The sequence below is a fragment of the Mus musculus genome, chromosome 3 (assembly GCF_000001635.26).
Source record: "Mus musculus strain C57BL/6J chromosome 3, GRCm38.p6 C57BL/6J".
Classification (NCBI taxonomy): domain Eukaryota; kingdom Metazoa; phylum Chordata; class Mammalia; order Rodentia; family Muridae; genus Mus; species Mus musculus.
Genome location: NC_000069.6, coordinates 90555050 through 90575816, shown reverse-complemented (window position 1 = coordinate 90575816; position 20767 = coordinate 90555050). Strand labels below are relative to the sequence as shown.

At 42.8% G+C, this 20767-nt stretch overlaps 1 protein-coding gene and 1 pseudogene across 2 annotated transcripts in view; one reads left to right on the top strand and one right to left on the bottom strand.

Annotated features, from left to right (window-relative positions):
• The window catches only part of S100a3 (S100 calcium binding protein A3), a 42351-nt gene extending 26890 nt beyond the window's left edge, over positions 1-15461 (bottom strand). For both annotated transcript variants that reach the window (XM_017319509.1, XM_011240047.1), the window contains exon 1: positions 15123-15461. The gene's annotated coding sequence lies outside the window, so the exon portion shown is untranslated. The remainder of the gene's footprint in view (positions 1-15122) is intronic.
• Gm23464 lies at positions 15115-15261 on the top strand (annotated as a pseudogene).
• Positions 15462-20767: the final 5306 nt, after the last annotated feature.

Below are 20767 nucleotides of genomic sequence, written 5' to 3'. Positions count from 1 at the left end.
GTTTGTGGTATAAGTCATGGAACCCAGGGTCTCACACATGCTGGGTAAAAGCTCTACCACTGAGCCACTCCCTCAGCCTGCATTTTCATTTAAGAATCAAGTTGGTGGCTTAGTATATCAGCTGTTCCTAACCTGCCAACTCACATTTATGCAGTTCTAGAACTATGCATATTTTTCGAGTCTTTCTCCAAGAATTCCAGATCGGCTCCTTTCTATTTTATTTTTCTTTTAGAGTCTGTTTGTTCTTGGGTAATATTTGATTACTCATCCACTTGTAAATCCAGAGCTATGCCTAAACCTCCAGTGTCCTCATTTTTCAGTTTGTCATGTCAAGATAGACTCCAATATTAAACTGGGTGGAGCATCTGAGTTGTACTTCCTCCCAGCTAAGGTCATGATACCACATCACCAAGTAATGAAAATTCTTTAACTGTGCCCCACAAAATGCGGTTTTCTATGTCATATATCAGAGTCAACCTGTGTACACATAAAAGGATGATTTATTACATTCTAAGATCACAAAGAGGAGCATTTTGTTAGTTTAAATTAAATCAAATTAGACCTCTGTATCTCACTGTTGTTTTAAGTGTCCTACCTGTGAAAAGAAAGAAGAAAAGACCCACTGTCTGGACCATCATCCCTCCACACTGTAGCTAAAAGGACTGGAGCCAGGCTTCCACATCCCACAGCTCCTCACAGCCAGGCTGCAGAGGGCCTATAGCTCCAGAGTCCTGCCACCTGATGCCTGAATCCAGAGCTCAGAACATCTGTACCCTGGCTGCCAACTCCTGGGACCTTCCCTAGCCAGAGGCTGGCTGCTGTCCCAGCAAGTGCATAAGCCTCATGTCAGGCAGGTTTGAGACTGAAGCTAGGCTCCACCGCTTGCCAGAAGAGAGGGCCAACAATGGACAGTGTTGCTTGGTGGAACTGGTGCTGAGAGGAATCCAAAGTGATTAGCAACCCTCTCGGAAGCACCTAACTTGAGAGCTATGTCCTGGTGTGTTCCGATGAACTCAGAGAAGTTCCTCGTTCCAGAAAGGGATGGTAGCCAGTTTCAGAAGGGAAACAAGTGACTCAGCGGGAGCAGTGATTTTAAACCTAGGGTGTTACTCATGAGAAAGTGGTTTCAGAGATCAGTTATGGAAAAAGAGTTAAGACTCTGGGATCCGTACTTGAATCTCGACCCAGTAATTAACATTAATTCTATTACTTAAGTCCTGTCAGGGGCTGAAGAGATGGCACAGTGGTTACGAGTCTGTGTTGTTCTCGCAGAGGTCTAGAGTTCAGGTCCCCCACCTACACCTAGTGGCTCACAACTGCTTATAAGTCCAGCTTTAGGGGGCCAGAAGATCTTTTCTGGAAGGTACTCACACGCATGTGCACACTTAAATACACAGAAGTAAAAATATTATATTTTATTTTAATTGTTTACTCTTATTTTTTTGTTTGTTGTTTGTTTCTTGAGACAAAGTCTCACTGTATAGCCTTGGCTGACCAGCTACTGACTATGTAGACCAACCTGGCTTCAGATTCAGAGATCTACCTGCCTCTGCCTCACAAATGCTGAGGTTGAAGGTGTGCACCACCACACCCAGCAATAATCTTTCTTAATCTTCCGGGAGCTGCAGAGATGACTTATTAAGAGCTCATACTGTGCTTGTAGAGGACTGGAGTTCAGTTCCCAGCACCTATGTCAGGCATCTTACAACCACCAGTTCCAGGGGGAACCCATGCTGCCTCTTCTGACCAACCACAGTGTGCGTGTACACACACACAAACACACACACACACACACACACACACACACACACACACACACACATACTTTAAAATAAGATGAGTCTCATTTTAAATCTTTCATCAAGGCCTGATTGGGGGGAAAAAAGCTAAGATTCTATTTAACTTTAATTCTTTAAAGCCTACTTTAAAAAAAATTATTTATTCATCTTTGTGAGTACACAGTCACTGTCTTCAGACACATCAGAAGATCCCATTACAGATGGTTGTCAGCCACCATGTGGGTGCTGGGAATTGAACTCAGGACCTCTGGAAAACCAGTCAGTGCTCTTAACCTCTGAGCCATCTCTCCAGCCCTAAAGCCTACTTTTAAAGATGGTTTTTAAACATTTTAACCTCCCTTCTAGCCCACCACTCACCAGAGGTAGTGGAGAAGAAAGGATACAGGGGAAGTGGACCAGTTTAGAAATGGTTCTTTGAAGCAAATCTCATCTGGGTTATCAGGAAATTAGTAGTTTAGTTCACAGGTCAGAAGCTTTATCCATTTGCAAACACTTTATGGATATATCAGCAGTCCAGTTCAGTAGAGTTGGGTTAGCAAACATGAATCAGCAGCAGTAGCACTACCTAGTAGAGACAGCCAGTCCTCAACCTCGGCATGAGTCAGCAGAAGGGACCAGGAGGTACACCAGGAGTTCTCAGCTGTGCCTCTCTCAGTGAAGCGAAGATCATCGAAGATTCGGGACCAACAAACATTGCACAGCTCGCTCTATACGCAAGCCTAGCTCAGCCTCTTTCACTATCCGTCGAGTTCTACTTATACACTCCTCAAACATCACGTGTCCCTCACAGGTCTTGTCTCAGCATGTGTCTTGCCTCAGTATATGAGTCTGCCTCAGCTGACATCACTCCGCCAATCAGCCTGAGTCCACTGAAGTGACAAGAAGCCACAGCACATCAGCAGAAGTGCTCAACTACACAATGTAAGGCAGACCAATGCATGTGTGTCAGTAGCAAAGAATCCTTCACCACGTGTCCTTTCATGTATTTGCTTTAACAGAATGTCCTTTTGCCTGTGTCTGCTTCAGCAAAAACATTCATTCACATGTTTGCTCAGCAAAACATCCTTTCACTTGTGTCCACTTAGGGAAGACACTCTTTCTTATGTTTGCCCCAGCAAAACACCATCCAACACAACTGACTTTCCAACGAACCCCTAAATTTCCACTCCAAATCTATCTCTGTGGTTGAATACTTGCCCCATGAATACAAGGCCTGCCTAGGTTTAATCCTCAGTGTTATGACAGAAAACGTCCCCATTGATCCCAAGCTGGTTGCTCTGTTTTGAAAACTGTACAGCTTTTAGGATATGAGGCCCAACCTGAGGAAGTAGGGCAGGCTTTGAGGGTTAGAGCCCGGCCCAGTGTCCCATTCACACCTCTGCTTCAGAACTTGCTGACAGAGTGTAAGCTTTCTGCAGATTTAGCACTGCTTCCTCCCGCTTTCCGGGGATGATTGACTGTGCCCTCTCAAACCTCAAGCCAAAATGAAGCTTTTCAACTTTAAGTTGCTACCCAGGTTTTTTATGTAAAGTAACAAAAGGCGGAGCTGCTGGCTATACTCAGTGTTTCGGCTAAGTGACAAGCTCAGGTAGAGCTCACAGATCACTAAAGGTAGAAAAGTGTTGGGAAGTGGTGGCACAGGCCTTTAATCCTAGCACTCTAGACCAAGCTGGAGGCAGAGGCCAGCCTGGTCTACAGAGGGAGTTCCAGGACAGCCAAGGTTACACAGAGAGACCTTATTTTTAAAAAGGAGGGGGGAGTTGGTAGCCTGCTTACCTAGCATTCAAGAAATCTTGGGTTTAGTTTCTAGCATCCCATAAATTGATGCAGTGGTATACTCCTTACACAGGGGAAGTAGAGGCAGGAGGATTAGGACTTCAAGATAATCCTCAACTACGTAGTAAGTTTGAGGCCAATTTGGGATGCATAAATCTCAAAATAAATAAATAAACTTATCTTTACAGCCATTCGTTGATCCAGCCTCAAGGGCCACAAGGAATTAAATATCATCCATTCATTCATCCACTTGCCAGGTGTTCTTCCAACCTAGGTGTGATGGTTTGTATATCCTTGGCCTAGGGAGTGTCACTATTAGAAGGTGTGGCCTTGTTGGAGTAGGTGTGTCACCCTAGCTACCTAGAAGCCAGTATTCTGCTAGAAGCTTCAGATGAAGAGGTAAAACTCTCAGCTCCTCTTGCACCATGCCTGCCTGCCTAGATGCTGCCACCTTGATGATAATGAACTGAACCTCTGAACCTGTAAGCCAGCCCCAATTAAATGTTGTCTTTATAAGAGTTGCCTTGTTCATGGTGTCTGTTCACAGAAGTAAAACCCTAAGACTAACTAGGATCTGCAGGAATTCAAGGCCCATACCTAAACATAATAAAAGCAATATACAGCAAACCAGTAACCAACATCAAACTAAATAGAGAGAAACTCGAAGCAATCCCACTAAAATCAGGGACTAGACAAGGCTGCCCACTTTCTCCCCACCTACTCAATATAGTACTTGAAGTCCTAGCCAGAGCAATTCGACAACAAAAGGAGATCAGGGGATATAAATTGGAAAGGAAGAAGTCAAAATTTCACTACTTACAGATAATATGATAATATATATAAATGATCCTAAAAATTCCACCAGAGAACTCCTAAACCTGATAAACAGCTTCAGTGAAGTAGCTGAATATAAAATTAACTCAAACAAATCAGTGGCCTTTTACACAAAGGATAAACAGGATGAGAAAGATATTAGGGAAACAACACCCTTCACAATAGTCACAAAAATATAAAATACCTTGGTGTGACTCTAACTAAGGAAGTGAAAGATCTATTTGACAAGAACTTCAAGTCTCTGAAGAAAGAAATTAAAGAAGATCTCAGAAGATGGAAAGATCTCCCATGCTCATGAATTGGCAGGATTAATATAGTAAAAATGGCTATCCTGCCGAAAGCAATCTACACATTCAATGCAATCCCATTCAAAATTCCAACTCAATTCTTCACTGAGTTAGAAAGGGCAATTTTCAAATTCATCTGGAATAACAAAAAACCTAGGATAGCAAAAACTATTCTCAACAATAAAAGAACCTCTGGTGGAATCACCATGCCTGACCTCAAGCAGTACTACAGAGCAATTATGATAAAAACTGCATGGTACTGGTATAGTGACAGACAGGTAGATGAATGGAATAGAATTGAAGACCCAGAAATGAACCCACACACCTATGGTCACTTGATCTTTGACAAGGGAGATAAAACCATCCAGTGGAAAAAAGACAACATTTTCAATAAATGGTGCTGGCACAACTGGCGGTTATCATGTAGAAGAATGTGAATTGATCCGTTTTTATCTCCGTGTACAAAGCTCAAGTCTAAGCAGGTCAAAGTACTCTACATAAAACCAGAGACACTGAAACTTATAGAGGAGAAAGTAGGGAAAAGCCTCGAAGATATGGGTACAGGGGAAAAGTTCCTGAACAGAACAGCAATGGCTTGTGCTGTAAGATCAAGAATTGACAATTGGGACCTCATAAAATTGCAAAGCTTCTGTAAGGCAAAAGATACTGCCAATAAAGACAAAAAGGCCAACAACAGATTGGGAAAGAATTTTTACCAATCCTAATTCTAATAGGGGACTAATATCCAATATATATAAAGGGCTCAAGAAACTGGACTCCAGAAATTCAAATAACCACATTAAAAAATGGGGTACAAAAAAAATTTAAAAAATGGGTTACAGAGCTAAGCAAAGAATTCTCAACTGAGGAATACCTAAGGGCTGAGAAGCACCTGAAAAAAATGTTCAACATCCTTAATCATCAGGGAAATGCAGATCAAAACAACCCTGAGATTCCACCTCACACCAGTCAGAATGGCTAAGATCAAAAATTCGGGTGACAGCAGATGCTGGCAAGGATGTGGAGAAAGAGGAACACTCCTCCTTTGCTGGTGGGATTGCAAGCTGGTATAACCACTCTGGAAAATAATCTAGCTGTTCCTCAGAAAATTGGACATAATACTACCGGAAGATCCAGCAATACCTCTCCTGGGCATAAACCCAGAATATGTTCCAACTGGTAAGAAGGACACATGCTCCACTATGTTCATAGCAGCCTTGTTTATAATAGCCAAAATCTGGAAAGAACCCAGATGCCCCTCAACAGAGGAATGGTTACTGAAAATGTGGTACATTTACACAAAGGAGTACTACTCAGCTATTAAAAACAATGAATTTATGAAATTCTTGGGCAAATGGACATATCTGGAGGATGTCATCGTGAGTGAGGCAACCCAATCACAAAAGAAGTCACTTGATATGCACTCACTGATAAGTGGATATTAGCCCAGAAGCTTAGAATAACCAAGATATAATTTGCAAAACACAAGAAAATCAAGAAGAAGGAAAACCAACGTGAGGATACTTCATTCCTTCTTAGAATAGGGAACAAAATACCCATGGAAGGAGTTATAGAGACAAAGTTTGGAGCTAAGACAAAAGGATGGACCATCCAGAGACTACCCCACCTGGGGATTCATCCCATAATCAGCCACCAAACGCAGACACTGACACTATTGCATATGCCAGCAAGATTTTGCTGAAAGGACCCTGATATAGCTGTCTCTTGTGAGGCTATGCCAGTGCCTGGCAAATACAGAAGTGGATGCTCACAGTCAGCTATTGGATGGAACACAAGGCCCCCAATGGAGGAGCTAGAGAAAGTACCCAAGGGGCTGAAAGGGTCTGCAACCCTATAGGTGGAACAACAATATGAACTAACCAGTACCCCCAGAGCTCGTGTCTCTAGCTGCATATATAGCAGAAGATGGCCTAGTCGTCCAGCATTGGGAAGAGAGGCCCCTTAGTCTTACAAACTTTATATGCCCCAGTACAGTGGAAAGCCAGGGCCAAGAAGTGGGAATGGGTGGGTAGAGGAGCAGGGCGGGGCGGGGGGTGGGTAATAGGGGACTTTCAGGATAGCATTTGAAATGTAAATGAAGAAAGTATCTAATAAAAATCGAAAAAAAAAAAAAAAGACACTAGGATCTGCTTATTAATGCAGGAGAAAGCCCTGATTGGCCCTGCTTGGTTCATATGTTCTGCCATTGGCCAATCGCTGTTGCCAGGGAGACAGAGTGCTATGATTGGCCAGGTTAAGGTCAAATACTCAGTTATTAGGGTCTTTTACTAAAGCAAGCAAGCAAGTTGTCAAAATAACTACATTCACTATGTGCTCTCGCAAATAGGTAACTCTCTGCAATCTATGCTCCCCTCCTCTGTAACAGACAAATACTATCCCAGCCACAGATCAAATGAGATAGTACATGTGACATACACAAGAATTCAGTGCACTCAAAAGGAAACCAGAGCTGCAGAGATGGCCCAGTGGTTAAGAGCATTGACTGCTCTTGCAAAGGACTTGTGTTCAATTTCCAGCACGCACATTGTGGCTCACAACTGACTGTCTCCAGTTCTAAGGGATATAGCTGCATATCCCTTTACTGACCTCCACAGTCACCATACACATAGGCATGTAGAAAAACACTCATATGCATAAAAATTTAAGGTATAACTCAATATTTAAAAAATAAAAGAAGAAAAATGAATCCGTTATATTCGCTACAAGGAGAGACATACACCCAAATATGGCCATTTAAGATCATTCACATCTCTGGATGTATTGGTGGAGACCTGTAATCCCAGCACGAGGTAGGAAGGTCAGAGGTTCAAGGCCAACTTCAACTACACAGCATGTTTAAAACTAGCCTGGTGGCATAAGACTGAGAGAGAGAGAGAGAGAGAGAGAGAGAGAGAGAGAGAGAGCGCATTAAAGCATTATGCCCACCCAGTTATTCACCACTGGCTCTGGATTCATAGAGGGACTTTCCCTTTCCTTCTGGGAAGAAATGAAGCTGATTCCTGGAATCCTGGGATAGACACTGACCTCACCATCCCAGGCTGAAGAGTCAGGCTCTTAGGACAAGACCATCCCTGAATGAAGTGATGAACAACAACACAAACCTGCCCAGCTTTAAAACAGAGAATATGTCCTTCTGAGAAGGAAAAAGGACAGTCAGCAGGTAAGTGAAAAGAAACTAAATTTACTAAACAGTGTACACATATATTACCTGTGTTTTCAAGCTCTGAGTTACAATCCTATCTACATAGGGATATATGAATTCAGTCACAACTGAAATGGGGGGTGGGGATGTCACAAAAACTTTGGCAATAGTAAAAGATTTTGGAACAAACATCCAGAGGTTAATTCAAAAGCTAACATACAATGAATCAGAGTGTGGGATCACACAGCTTCACTGTAGACTTAGGGGCTCCAAGCACAAACAAATGCTCTGTGGTATGCAAGACTTCACCGCACCAATGAATGCTAACACACTGCTCAGACCTGAGACTAGCTTAAGTTATGCTTGCAATGTTTTTGCTGTATGTACAAGGTTTTCTACTTTTACAGAAACATAATTTTAAGATTTATTTTTATTGTCTTTAACTATGTTTAAGTACAGGGAAGGGTGTGTGCAGGTGCTCTTGGAGACCAGAGGAAAGTTAGATCTCCTGGAACTAGAGTTACGGATGGTTGTGAACTGTATATGGGTGCTGGAAACCAAACCTAACTCCTCTGTAAGAGCAACCAGTGCTCTTAACTGCTGAGCCAGATCTTCAGCCTAGAAAACAAAGACTTTAATATTTTCCTGTCATCATCCATCAGCAAATTAGCAACAAATTAGTGTGTTATTATTATGGATATTATTATGGTTGGATGTTTGATTTTAAGAATTGTTGCTTGAGGCCAGGTGTGGTGGTCCACTCCCTTAATCCCATTACTCAAGAGACAGAGGAAGCTGATTTCTGAATTTGAGGTCAGGCTCAGAACAAGTTCCAGGACAGCGAGGGCTCCATAGCGAAACCCTGCCTCAAATTTTAAAAACGAAATAATAATTGCTATTTGAGGACCCTGGAAATGTAGTTTAGTTGGCAGAGTGTTTGTTTAGCATGCACAGTCTTGGTTTTAGTTCCTGACACTATATAAGCCTGGCATAGTAGCACAAGCCTGTAATCCTAGCACTCAAGGGGTAGAGGCAGGAGGCTTAGAAGTTCAAGTGGTTAAGTGGTACTGACTGCTCTTCCAAAGGTCCTGAGTTCAAATCCCAGCAACCACATGGTGGCTCATAACCATCCATAATGAGATCCGATGCCCTCTTCTGTTGTGTCTGAAGACAGCTACAGTGTACTTAGATATAATAATAAATAAAACTGAAGAAGAAGGAGAAGAAGAAGAAAGAAGAAGAAGGAGGAGAAGGAGAAGGAGAAGGAGAAGGAAAAGGAGAAGGAGACGTTGTTGTTGTTGTTCAAGGTCTCCCTAAGCTACACAGTAAGTTCAAGGCTAAACTAAAATATATGAGAGCCTGTCCCTCTAAAAATGTGGAAGGCAGAGGGAAACAGAGGAAATGGCTTAGCAGGAAAAGGTTCTTGCTGACATATGTGTGTATAAGTGTGTGTGTGTGTGTGTGTGTGTGTGTGTGTGTGTGTGTGTGCCTTATGGAAACTATGAAAGCTTGGGAGTGATGGCACACATCCGTAAGGCAATTGGATCTCTATAATTTTAAAGCCATCCTGGTCTACATAGTAAGTTCCAGGTTAGCTAGGGCTACCTAGTAAAACCCTGACTCAAAAAAAAAAAAAAAGCTTATGGAAACTCACTGGTATGTAAGCTATTTTTTCTCAACTTCAACTTTAAGAGGAGTTTGAACACAGGTGTTCTCCAGCACCATGTTTGTCTAGACACATGGGTGGAGAGTGCTTCCCCTAGAAGTCATGAGTTACGGACAATCTCAATACCAAGTATAGGATATGTCCCTGTGGTTACTGATCAGGGAAACTTCAGAGCCCCCCTAAAACAGCACAGACTATTGCCGTTGCTCTTATCTCCCTACCCCAGCTAGATGGTAAGATGTTATCGATGAAGATACTATACACTAGTTCAAACATAGAGAAACCAATTGGAACATGTAGTAGTTTGAACAATAATGGCCCCATAAGCTCATATGGAGTGGCATTATTAGGAAGTGTGGCCTTGTTGGAGTAGATATGGCCTTGTTGGAGGAAGTTATGTCACTAGAAAGTAGACTCTGAGGTCTCAGAAGCTCAAGCCAGGTCTAGTTGTTCACTGTCACTTCCTGCTGCCTGCAGATCAAAGTGTAGAACTTTTAGCACCTTCTTTAGCACCATGCCTGCCTGGATGCTGCCATGCTTCCCACCATGACGATTATAGACTGAACCCTGAAACTATAAGCCAGCCCCCAATTAAATGTTGTCTCTCATTAAAATTGCCTTGGTCATATTGTCTCTTTACAGCAATAGAAACCCTAACTAAGACAGAAGTGATCTAGAAGTTTCTTCCCTATTAGCTAGCTTTCAGAGTGACAGGGTGTGCTATACAGGCCACTGAGAAAGAAAAGACACCAATGGTCTTACTCATCATAGGATCATTCATGCTATGATAATCAACTGCCTAACAAGATGTACCCTACTGGCATGACAGATCTAGAAGTAACCAGTCAGTTGCTAATTGGGCTCAAGCCCTTGTCCATGGGAGGAATTTATACTCAGTATTGTATACCTAGTCAAAAGCCCATGTCTAGGAAAGTTATAAGCCCTGGAGTAGGAGCAGGGGGAGCTACTATTTTTGCTAAATTGGTATATTTAACTACCTTCAAAATATTTATGTTCACAATCATAGATTAGCGCTGATCTCAGCCTTACTCAGAAAAACTTCACTTTTCATTGGTGAGCAAACTTGTAATCAGTGAAAGAGCTAATAATAAATCTCCCAGCCCTAACTGGGACATTTACATCAATTATAACTCTTCCTTTCCCCTCACCAAAGCTCAGAAAACATAAAGGAAGGGAATAAATAATGTAAGAGCAGGAGGAGCCAGAAGCACTGTGGAATGCTGTCTTCCAGACATGACATGGCTTTTGCACTCCTGAACTCACAACTATGATTACCTGCAGAACATCAAGCCAGTCAACATTCCAGCATGGATGCAAGAGAAACTCATGAAGCTTCACCCCAACTGTGGATCTTTTTACAATGACTGCTGGAGGAGGAAGAGTCCTATTTCTTCAGGGCAGGTGGCTGCTGGTAAGCTGCACATGCTACTGTAGATAATCCCCCACCCATGAGCATGCAAGCAGCACTAATTAGACTAAGTGGGTTATTTAGAAGAGGAAGAGGAGGAGATGAGGATATGAGGAGGAAGGGGAAGGAGGAGGACATGACATAGGAGGGGAAAGTATGGAAGGATCTGAGGGAATAGAGTAGGTGATTTGAGATGGATATGATAAAAATACAATGTACGCATATATGAAGAAATAAAATGAAGATTGAATAGAATATTCTAAAAATAAATAAATAAATAAAATATTTAAAAATAAAGAAGATTGCTGGTTGAGTTGCTGACTTGATCCTGCAGTATACTCAGCCAAGATTGACTGAGCACAGTGACACATACGTTTTAATCTCAGCACTTGGGAGGCAGAGGCAGATAAATCTCTGTGAGTTCCAGGCCAGTCTGATCTACAGGTAGTGAGTTCCAGGACAGCCAGTGATATATAAGTGAGATCCTGTCTCAGAGAGAGAGAGAGAGAGAGAGAGAGAGAGAGAGAGAGAGAGAGAGAGAGATTTAATTCCTTATGTAAGACTAAACAAGCATGTTACCCTTGGTTATCCCCCAGAGGTGGAAGGTAAATCCCTATTGCCGAAGACATCAAACACTTCAGAAACAGAGACTGGAACTAACCTAAATGTCCCCTCCTTGAGGACTGGCTTTCATGGTACCAGAAGGCACCATACAACCTTCCAAAGGAGGGAGGCAACCAACAATCCTACACAGCTATGATGAAAGGAGGGAGGTAGCCAACAATCTCACCCAGCTATAATGCCTATGAGCCACATCAATGACCAGCATGGCATGATAACTCATGGGTGCAGTAGTGGCACACATACCTTGGTGGGAATCAACAGCTCTCCAATTGGACTTAAGACCTGTTCAACAAGAAGGAAATCATGCTTGATACTAGAAACCTAGCTAACTATTCAATGGTAGTGAAATCATGGTTATTGGTGGAAAATCTATAACCACTAACTTACTAAGCCAGCATAATCCCTAAAGCAACCTATAAACATTTGTCCATATACCCACAAATAAGTGTAGTCTTCATCCCTCATCAAGAAAACTTCTCTTTGCAACAGACACAGCAGAAAACTACAGCCAAACAAGATGCAGAGTTGCAGAGCTCAGTCCTGGTGGAAAAAGCTACAAAGGTCCCCTGCATCTAAAACTCAGAGAAAATTGCAGGAGAGGGAACTGAAAGATTGTAAGAGCCAGAGGGTCAGGGAGTTTGCTGTGAGATTGTGTCTCCTAGTAACATCAGAAGCTATATCTGTAAAGTCTCACCAACATGACCTCCCAAACAAGAGCTGAACAGATTTGACACAATACACACGCCAAACTGGATGGGGATAATCCCACTAGGTCTCAGCCCTACACAAAGAACTAAAGGCAATTGAGGAAAGCTGGGAGCAGGTGGTCCTCCCCGGGGAAGAGCACACCAATTGGTTGCCCAGTGCCAAACGGTCAGTCCTGAAATCATACGTACAAGTAACATTATATGGCTTCAATAGGTTATATTTAGGAATATATATGTATAAGCAAATACATACATACATGCAATAACCATTAATGAAAAAAGAGGCCAAGAATTTGAAGGAAAAGTGGAGAGGAGACTATGAAAGAGGTGAAGGGAGGAAAGGGAAGGGAGAAATGTGATTAAATTACAGTCTCATAAAGAAACATTTTTAAATAAAAAACTAAACAAGCACACCCATCTCATTAGTGTTCAATTTTTCTTTCACGTTAATAAAATTATATACATGCCAAAATATTATTTTAAAATAAATATCTTTACAATTTATCATCAGCAAACATTTGACTTTATATCTACCTGCACAGGGTCTTTTATAAATTCCTCAGGCAAAAATAGCTGAGAAAGAAAAAAGTTAAAGAAGCCCTGGTCTAATTTAATCCTCTCACCCATGCTTACAACAAGAACTGTGTCCATGATGAGCAGATCTGGAAACAAAAGCCTGTGGATTGAGAGTAGACCTGGACTTGAACTCACACTGGCCAGGCTGTAAAGCACCACCCCTCAAACACACTTGCTCTGCAGCTTTGCCCAATTTCCTGCAGCTTCCTGGATTCTCTTCCTAGCCCAGATGGTAAGGCTAATGTTGGCCCTTCCTCCACATCTCTCTCTTGCTCATTTCTCTCTGGTCTCTTTTTCTCTCCCTCTTTCTCATCAGCCCACAGTTTAGACAGCTCCAAAAAGTCAGAGGGCCAGAATGTATACTAAACCAGCTCCCAACCCCTGTCCCAGGTCTCTTGGAGTCTCCACTGTTCCTGTTTCCACACTGTAAGCCACAATGTGGGATCATCTCTGCCTGGCGGGTAGAACTCCAAGCTGACCTATCACCATAACAACCACAGTCTTCACTGGGTACATATCACATGCTGCTGCGCTTTCCTTGGAACCTCATCCAGCTGAGCTCTGTGCCTGTGGCTACTGCCTCACACCAGCCTGTCCTGGGAGAGCATCCTCCCCGTGGCTGGATCTTCTTGGACGCTCTAGTTCTGCAGTCATTACAGAATTGTGATTCTGCCATTCACTTGCTCAGAAGCCTTCTGGGTCTTTCTGTCAACCTTTACATGATTTAAGCCCTTAAGCATGTCGTATATAATCATAAATTATAACAAGTACTGTGAACCAAGACTGAAGAGGTCCTTCAGCAGTGTTCACCTGGCACATCTGGGGCCCTGGGTTCAGTCCCCAGTACTGCAGGACAAGTGCTGTGAATGAAACATATAAGTGCAACGCCAATCACAGGTGCTTGCATCCACCAGGTGCCATGGTCCAGAAAGAACATGCTAATGTTTGTGGAGTTTCTTGCATTGGAAGTGGAACACATGAACATACCAGGCAGTGGCCCAGAGATGAGTATTCTAGGTATAAAGGGGTCAAGGAGAGTCACTGTGGTGGCCACGGATGGCAATGGAGGGAATAGCAGATATGGAACTGAAGGTCAACAGGACCAACACAGAACCTGTGGACATCACGAAGAGCTCAGATTCTATTCTAAATCCAGACTGAAGGGACTGGAGGCTTTTAAATAATGGAGTGACATAATCTGATTTAGAGCTTTAAAGTTACCCTGGGAACGCCAGGAAACATGGCAGAGCTGGGTGTGGGGGCACACACCTGTAATCCCAGCATCTGGGAGGCAGAGGCGGGAGGATCAGATGTGCAAAGCCACTCTTGGTTACTTGGCAAGTTCAAGGCCAGCGTGAGCTGCATGAGACCCAAGAAAAAAGACCTTCAAGGATGCAACAGTCAGAATAAAATATCATAAAAATTAAATGGGGAGAAATACAGTTGATGCTGCTCAGTGAAAATGTGCTTAGATATACAAAGCACTGGGTTTGACACCATTACCACCAAAAAGAATTAATATTCAGGTAGACCCGGGCATGCCTATAATTCCTGCACTCAGAAGACAAAGGCAGAAAAATGGAGAATTTCAGGCTAGCCTGGGCTACATACAGAAAAGAGTTTGAGGCCAAACTAGAATACAGAGAAAATGTCATGAAGAAAAGAAAAAAAAAAGAGTGAGAAGAAAGGGAAAAGGAGAATGAAGGATCAAGGGAGGGAGGAGGGAGGAAGGAAAGAAATTAATAACTTCTAGCCCAGATGGTGGCTCACACTTCGGATCCCAGCTCTCAGAAGCCTGAAGCAGGAGGAGTGATAGTTTCAGGTTAGCCTGGGCTACCCAGTTCCCTAGACCTGTCTCAAAAAAAAAAAATCAAATGATATATAACTTATATTCCTGAAAACAAATAAGAGTAATAATCTAAAATAAATTCTTCACTATCCATATTTAATGAGTATATCATAGTCCACGCATACAAAAAAATCCAAATTCTTATGATAAGAAAAAAAGCTAGGCTCTAGAAAAGTAACTGCATAGTTAAGAGCAGGTATTGCTCTTGCAGGGGACATGAGTTCAGTTCCCAGCACCCACAGCAGGCACATTGCAACCACCTGTAACTCTGCTCCAGGGGACCCAATGCCCTCTTCTGGCCTCCAAGGGCCGCTCCCACACTCCCACACGAATACCAACACGCAGTCACACATTCATATCCATGGTGAATAATAGAGTCTTTAAAGTAAAAAAAGGAAAAAGAAGAACGTACCTGGCAGGGAGAAATCATTCTCAGGAAGGTGGTTTTCCAGGATGAGGCTCCTCCTGTGCTGACCCTGCAACTTCCCCAAAGGTAAGGAAATTCAGCTGCATAATTGTGTTGTAGGGGACGGCGTGAGCACTCTCCCCTGTAATAAAAGGGAGAAGATAGATTGCCATTTCCATGTGGTTAAAGCATAACAGTAATACCTTTCTTAGTCTGTCGCTAAACTCAGATGAAAGTAAATTATTCCAGGTCCACATCAAAGGGGAGCTATAAGGCCCAGTTGTATGAGAGGTGAACACTACAGCTGTTCCTGGGGAGACGTGGGTTTAGCTTTGGAGGACAGAAGGCTGCAGTTAGAGCTACAAGCAGCTGGGAAATGAAAAACCCCTTACATGATACAAGAATCCCCAAACCCTCAGCTGTCCTTCGGGAAGTGTGTTTCTAGCTTTGCAGGACAGAGGGCTTCAGTTACGCTTGCAAGCAGCTGAAAAATGGAAAGCCCCCTACATGATACAAGAGTCCCCAAACCCTTCAGCTGTCCTTGGGGATGGGTGGCCCTAGCTCTGGGGGACAGAGGGCTTCAGTTATGTTTGCAAGCAGCTGGGAAATGGAAAGCCCCCTCCATGATACAAGAATCCTTGTCCCTATGAGAGACACTGAGCTAAAAAAAATCAACAGCAAGGAAGTCTGTACACTTGCTTGCATTCTAACTGGGAGAAAAATAGCTTTCCTAGAGAAAGTTTAGCATCGACCCACCTCTTAAGGTACTTGAGTTTTGCTTGCAAGGCTGGTGTAGCTCAGACAAGCCAAGAACCCAGTGTAGAAGGTGACTGGTGATGTGACTCAGTGATAGGGTGCTCCCCTGGCATGCCCTAGGTTTAACCTAGAGAGACAGAAAGAGACAAAGGGGAAGATGCAAAGACAGAGAGACAGGGAAACATGGAGAGAGAAAGAGAGACAGGGAGAATACAAGGATTTTGAGCTTAGTATGGTTATGTACTCATGTCATCTCAGGCCTAGTACTTAGGAGGCAAAGGCAGGAGGACCAAGAGTTCAAATCCAGCCTCAGCTACATAGAAAGTTTGAGGCCAGGCCCCAGCTATATGAGACACTATCTTACAATTTTTAAATACTAAAGTTAATTGTATTAAGTGGTGCCAAACTGGTAATGGCCTTGGGCATTTTAAACTAGACTAACCAGTTTTCCCTAAAAGCTGAGACTGAGTTTCTTAATTACCTAAAATCGATGTCTCTACAAAGAAAACATATCTCACTGGCCAGGACCAAAGGCTCATGACCATAGAGAAATCAACCAGCCACAGAAACCTACCTGAGGAAGATTTTTAAAAATAAATAAATAAATAAACGAGGTTAGGGGATTGATCAGTGGTTCAAAGCCCTTGCTTCTTTTGCAGAGAACCCTTGGTTGGGTTCCCAGCACCCACAGAGCAGCTGAGGACTGTCTGTAATTCTAATTCCAGGGGATCTGATACCCCACTTCTGCTCTCCAGAGGCACCAGGCATCCTCTTGATGCACAGACATTCACGCAGACAAAGCACCCATACATATAAGTAGGTAAGAAAGACAAGCACTGAAGCTAACAAGGCAAGGTAGCACAGGACTGTAATCTGAGCACTTGGGTGACATCCTGGAATTATCTGCTCAGCTTTCAGTTCAGAAGCAGCCTGGGAGAGGGCACATGCCTCAGGGTCACCCTCCCACTGTGCAGTCACCAGCTTCTTATCCTGAGAACACTGGTGTTGGCGTGGAAACTTAAGGGTTCTTTGGAGAGTCAGTTGTGTTGGATGGTGTTTTGCTGGGGTAAACACATGAAGGAGTGTTTTCCTGAAGTGGACACAGGTGAAAGGCTAAGGCAGACTCATGACTGAAGCAGACAAAGGAGAGAGGATGTTCTGCTAAAACAAGCATGTGAAAGGACACATGATGAAAGTTTCTTTGCTAACAACACCCATGTATTGGTCCAACATACACTGTGTAGTTGAGCTGCATTTTGTCAGGATTCCATAGAGAGAAACACACCAAAAAACTTCTGGTGGTGTGCTGCAGTTTCTTGCTGCTTCCTTGAACTCAGACTGATTGGATGCGTGTGCTGAGGCCAGACCCCTGCTGAAACAAAGCCCAGGATGAGGCAAGGCACATGGAAGACACATGGTGTTTGGGGGGTTTGACAGAGCTTGACTTGCTAGTACAGCTAGCTGTGCAAGGTTTGTGGGTCCCGTGTCTTCACTAATCTTCGCTTCCCTGAGAGAGGCACAGGCAAGAACTTCTCCTAGTATTCCTGTTGGTCCCCCCTGCTTACTTGAGCTGAGGGTGAACCTGGCTGTCTCTGCTAGGTCATGTCACCACTGTTGCTAACTGGATTCTATGGAACTGGACTGCTAGTGTAACTGTGAAGTGTTTGCAATTCTTTATTAGCTGGTCAGCTACTACACTGGGTGTTCCGGGATCTCAGTGTAGCCCTGAGCCTTTCAGGGTGAGCATTTCTTTTTTAACTTTTATTGATTCTTTTTCTGAGATTCACATCATGCACCCCAATTGCAATCATCTCCCTGTCCCTTTATATCCATCCTCTGCCCTTGTAATCTCCCCCAAAAATAAAAACAAAAATAAACAAAACATAAAAAGCATATCATTGTGGAAGCTGTAGTGTTTCCCTGTGTGTCCCACGGTATACTCACGGTGAGATTTTTAAGCACAAAAACTGTGTCCTGGATTAAAAGTTTAAAAAGTACAGTTTGCCAGTAGCAGAACTACAGAAGCTAAAAAGCAAGGATAGTAAATTTAGAGACTTTCCCAGAACTCTGGACTTTGATGGATTCGGTCTTTGTTTTGGTCTTGACAGGCAGTGCTGAGTTTCACAGCCTAAAAGGTTCTTCTACCATGGAGTCAGGTGTGCCAATGTCTAGGGCTTAACCAGGTCTTGGACCCTATTACACTAGTGTGCAAGCATACGCGCAAATAAATGTAAATTTTTTTAATAAAGTGAACATATTAGGGATTAAAATTACATTAGTTGGCATAAAGAACACAGTGAGGGTGGGGGTGGGGGTGGGGGGGAATTTAAGAGATGGCTCCGCAGTTAAGAGCACTGGCTGTTCTTCCAGAAGTCCTGAGTTCAATTCCCAGCAAACTCTAAATACTTCTACAAGCAACAAATGTCCTACAGAGGAACTCTGAAGCAGATTCATTGTGCATCAGCTTGTCCCAGTGAGATGGAACACTCAAACCCAGGCTGCATAGCGATGGATTAGAGAGGCCAAGGATGGAAAAGCCTGAGATTGATGGCAGGCAGGTTCCCCACAGCTCCAGAGGCTGCTCTACTGAGTTTAGGAGCCCCAGAAAGTATTATGCATAGTCTTAAGCATCCTCTTGGCACTTACAGAGTTCTTATAGGCACTGAGCCACAGGTAATTTACAATGCATGTGGAAGCTAAAGTAACACTTTCAGCAGGGTGCCTCCTGCCAGCAGGGTCCCTTGAGTAAGAGCCATCCCAAACCTTCCATGAGGTCCAACAGATTTGGGGTGTGACCAGAGGTCGGATAACATTACACTCTGTGAAGTGATGAGACAGGACAGACTTGCAAATGCATTTGTCTAATTAAGTCCAAGTTAAAGAAGTAGAAAATGGGCTCTCATAATTCAATGATATTACTATGAAATAATAGTGGAAGAATCATTTCTAAAGCCACCAGTGAACTAGCTCCTGTCAACCATTGTTTTCCTGCTTCCCAGCAGCTATGGAACAGGGTAGTTCACTGAGATGGTATAAAATCTGAGGCTGAGTCTCACCCCAGGCTATCCTTGAACTCACTATGTAGCTAAGGTGACCTTGAACTTCTGATCCCCAGTCTCCATCAAGTGCTGGAGTTGTAAGCACACAACACCACACTTGTTTAATAATACCATTCATGTAAAGTACAAAAATATGCAATGTAAAGATGGTATATTGTTAGGAATATGTATGTGTGTGCTCCAATTATTCTTTTCAAAGATAGAACACTTGCCTTACATGTTCAGGTCCTGAGTTCTATCCCTAGCACTACAATTAAATTTTTCCATAATGGGATCATATTCATATTGTAATTCAGGATAATGGCCACAGATGTGGGACACATGTACATGGGTATATACAACAAAAGCTTTTAGTTGGATCTGTGAGCTTTAGTTACTTTAAGGAATTTGAAGCAAACACAGAAAAAAAATGTTCAAATTCAACAAAACATATTTGAATATTTTTTATTTTCTTACTTTTCTGTACAACTGAAATATTCCAACACTAAAATGGTTGAAAAAAGAAAAGAATTTAAGAAGAGAGAGAATCCGAGAAGAGGAAGCCAGCTGCTTACAGGAAAGGAAACTGGGTTAGTGTGAGCCTTTCCCAGGAAAACGGCTGAGGGCCACAGACAGTGTAGCAGTGTCTCTGGGGCTCAGAGAGAATGAATGACCCAAGAGCTGCATTCACTGCCAAGCAGCAACAGCCTCAAGCTGAAAGAATGCTGAAATTCATGAGCCAAGAGCCTTTGAAATCCTACCAACTAAATAATGAATCAAATAAAGGCTGCAGGGATGAGGCCAAGCTAAGGGGCCTGCTTGTGAACCCTGAATTCAGAGAACTGAGGCTCAACACCCAGGCACATCACCGTGGCAAACAGAATGTGAATAGTGAACGCACCAACACTCTAGTATTAATGGGCACAGTCATCAGAATACGGCAGATAGAGGCGGGGAAACAGGAGTAAAAGTGAATCTACTATTTTCCCCCATCTTCTTGGAAGAGCCCCAGTGTAATTATATAAAATGAAATATGCTAAAGACTTGAGGTTTTTTTTAAGAATTAATATCTTCAACATCCGAAGTTCAGTCATTTGTTCATTTTTCTCTCCAGGTACATACAGGTAAAATTTAAATGGAGCTTTTATAAATAGTGCATATCACGGTCCCATGTTTGTACCTTTAGTTTTGTGGATACATCTCACAGTCTACTTAACTGTACTCTCATCTCTTGGTATCCTCAAGACACTGGTTCTTAGGCCCTTGAAGAAACCAAAACCCACACCACTCCTTTCTGTGAAATGGTGCAGCGTTCGCATATATGCTCCATATGCATGCTCATGTATGCTATAGGTAACCACTAAAGTGCTCATAATACTTAGTACAATATAATTTCCACATAAATGGTCATTTACAGTACTGTTTGAGGGATAATAATAATAATAATAATAATAATGGAAATTTGATATTCCATATAGGAAAAAATGCTTAACATTTCAATCTATGGTTAGTTGAATCTGAGGATGAAGAGCCCTCTGTTGTAGAGGACCAAATACCCACTCAGAGAGAAACTCAAACGATGTTCATCAAGTGTTTGTTTCTGGATGCTGAGACAGTGCGAAGAGACACCATGACCTTAGCAACGCTGGCTTCTCCAACAATTTGGGGATCTCCAAGACAATCCAATCTTCATGAAAAGACCACTCTGGGCCTCTACACAGGAAACTCCCTGACATATACCTGGCCTTGGTAGCCTTTCTTAGCCATAGAGGGAGACTCCACAACCCCTTTCTTGAATCTTTATAAAGTCATGTGGCCAAAGCTAACAAGTTCTTCTGCTTGCTAGAGCTGGAACAT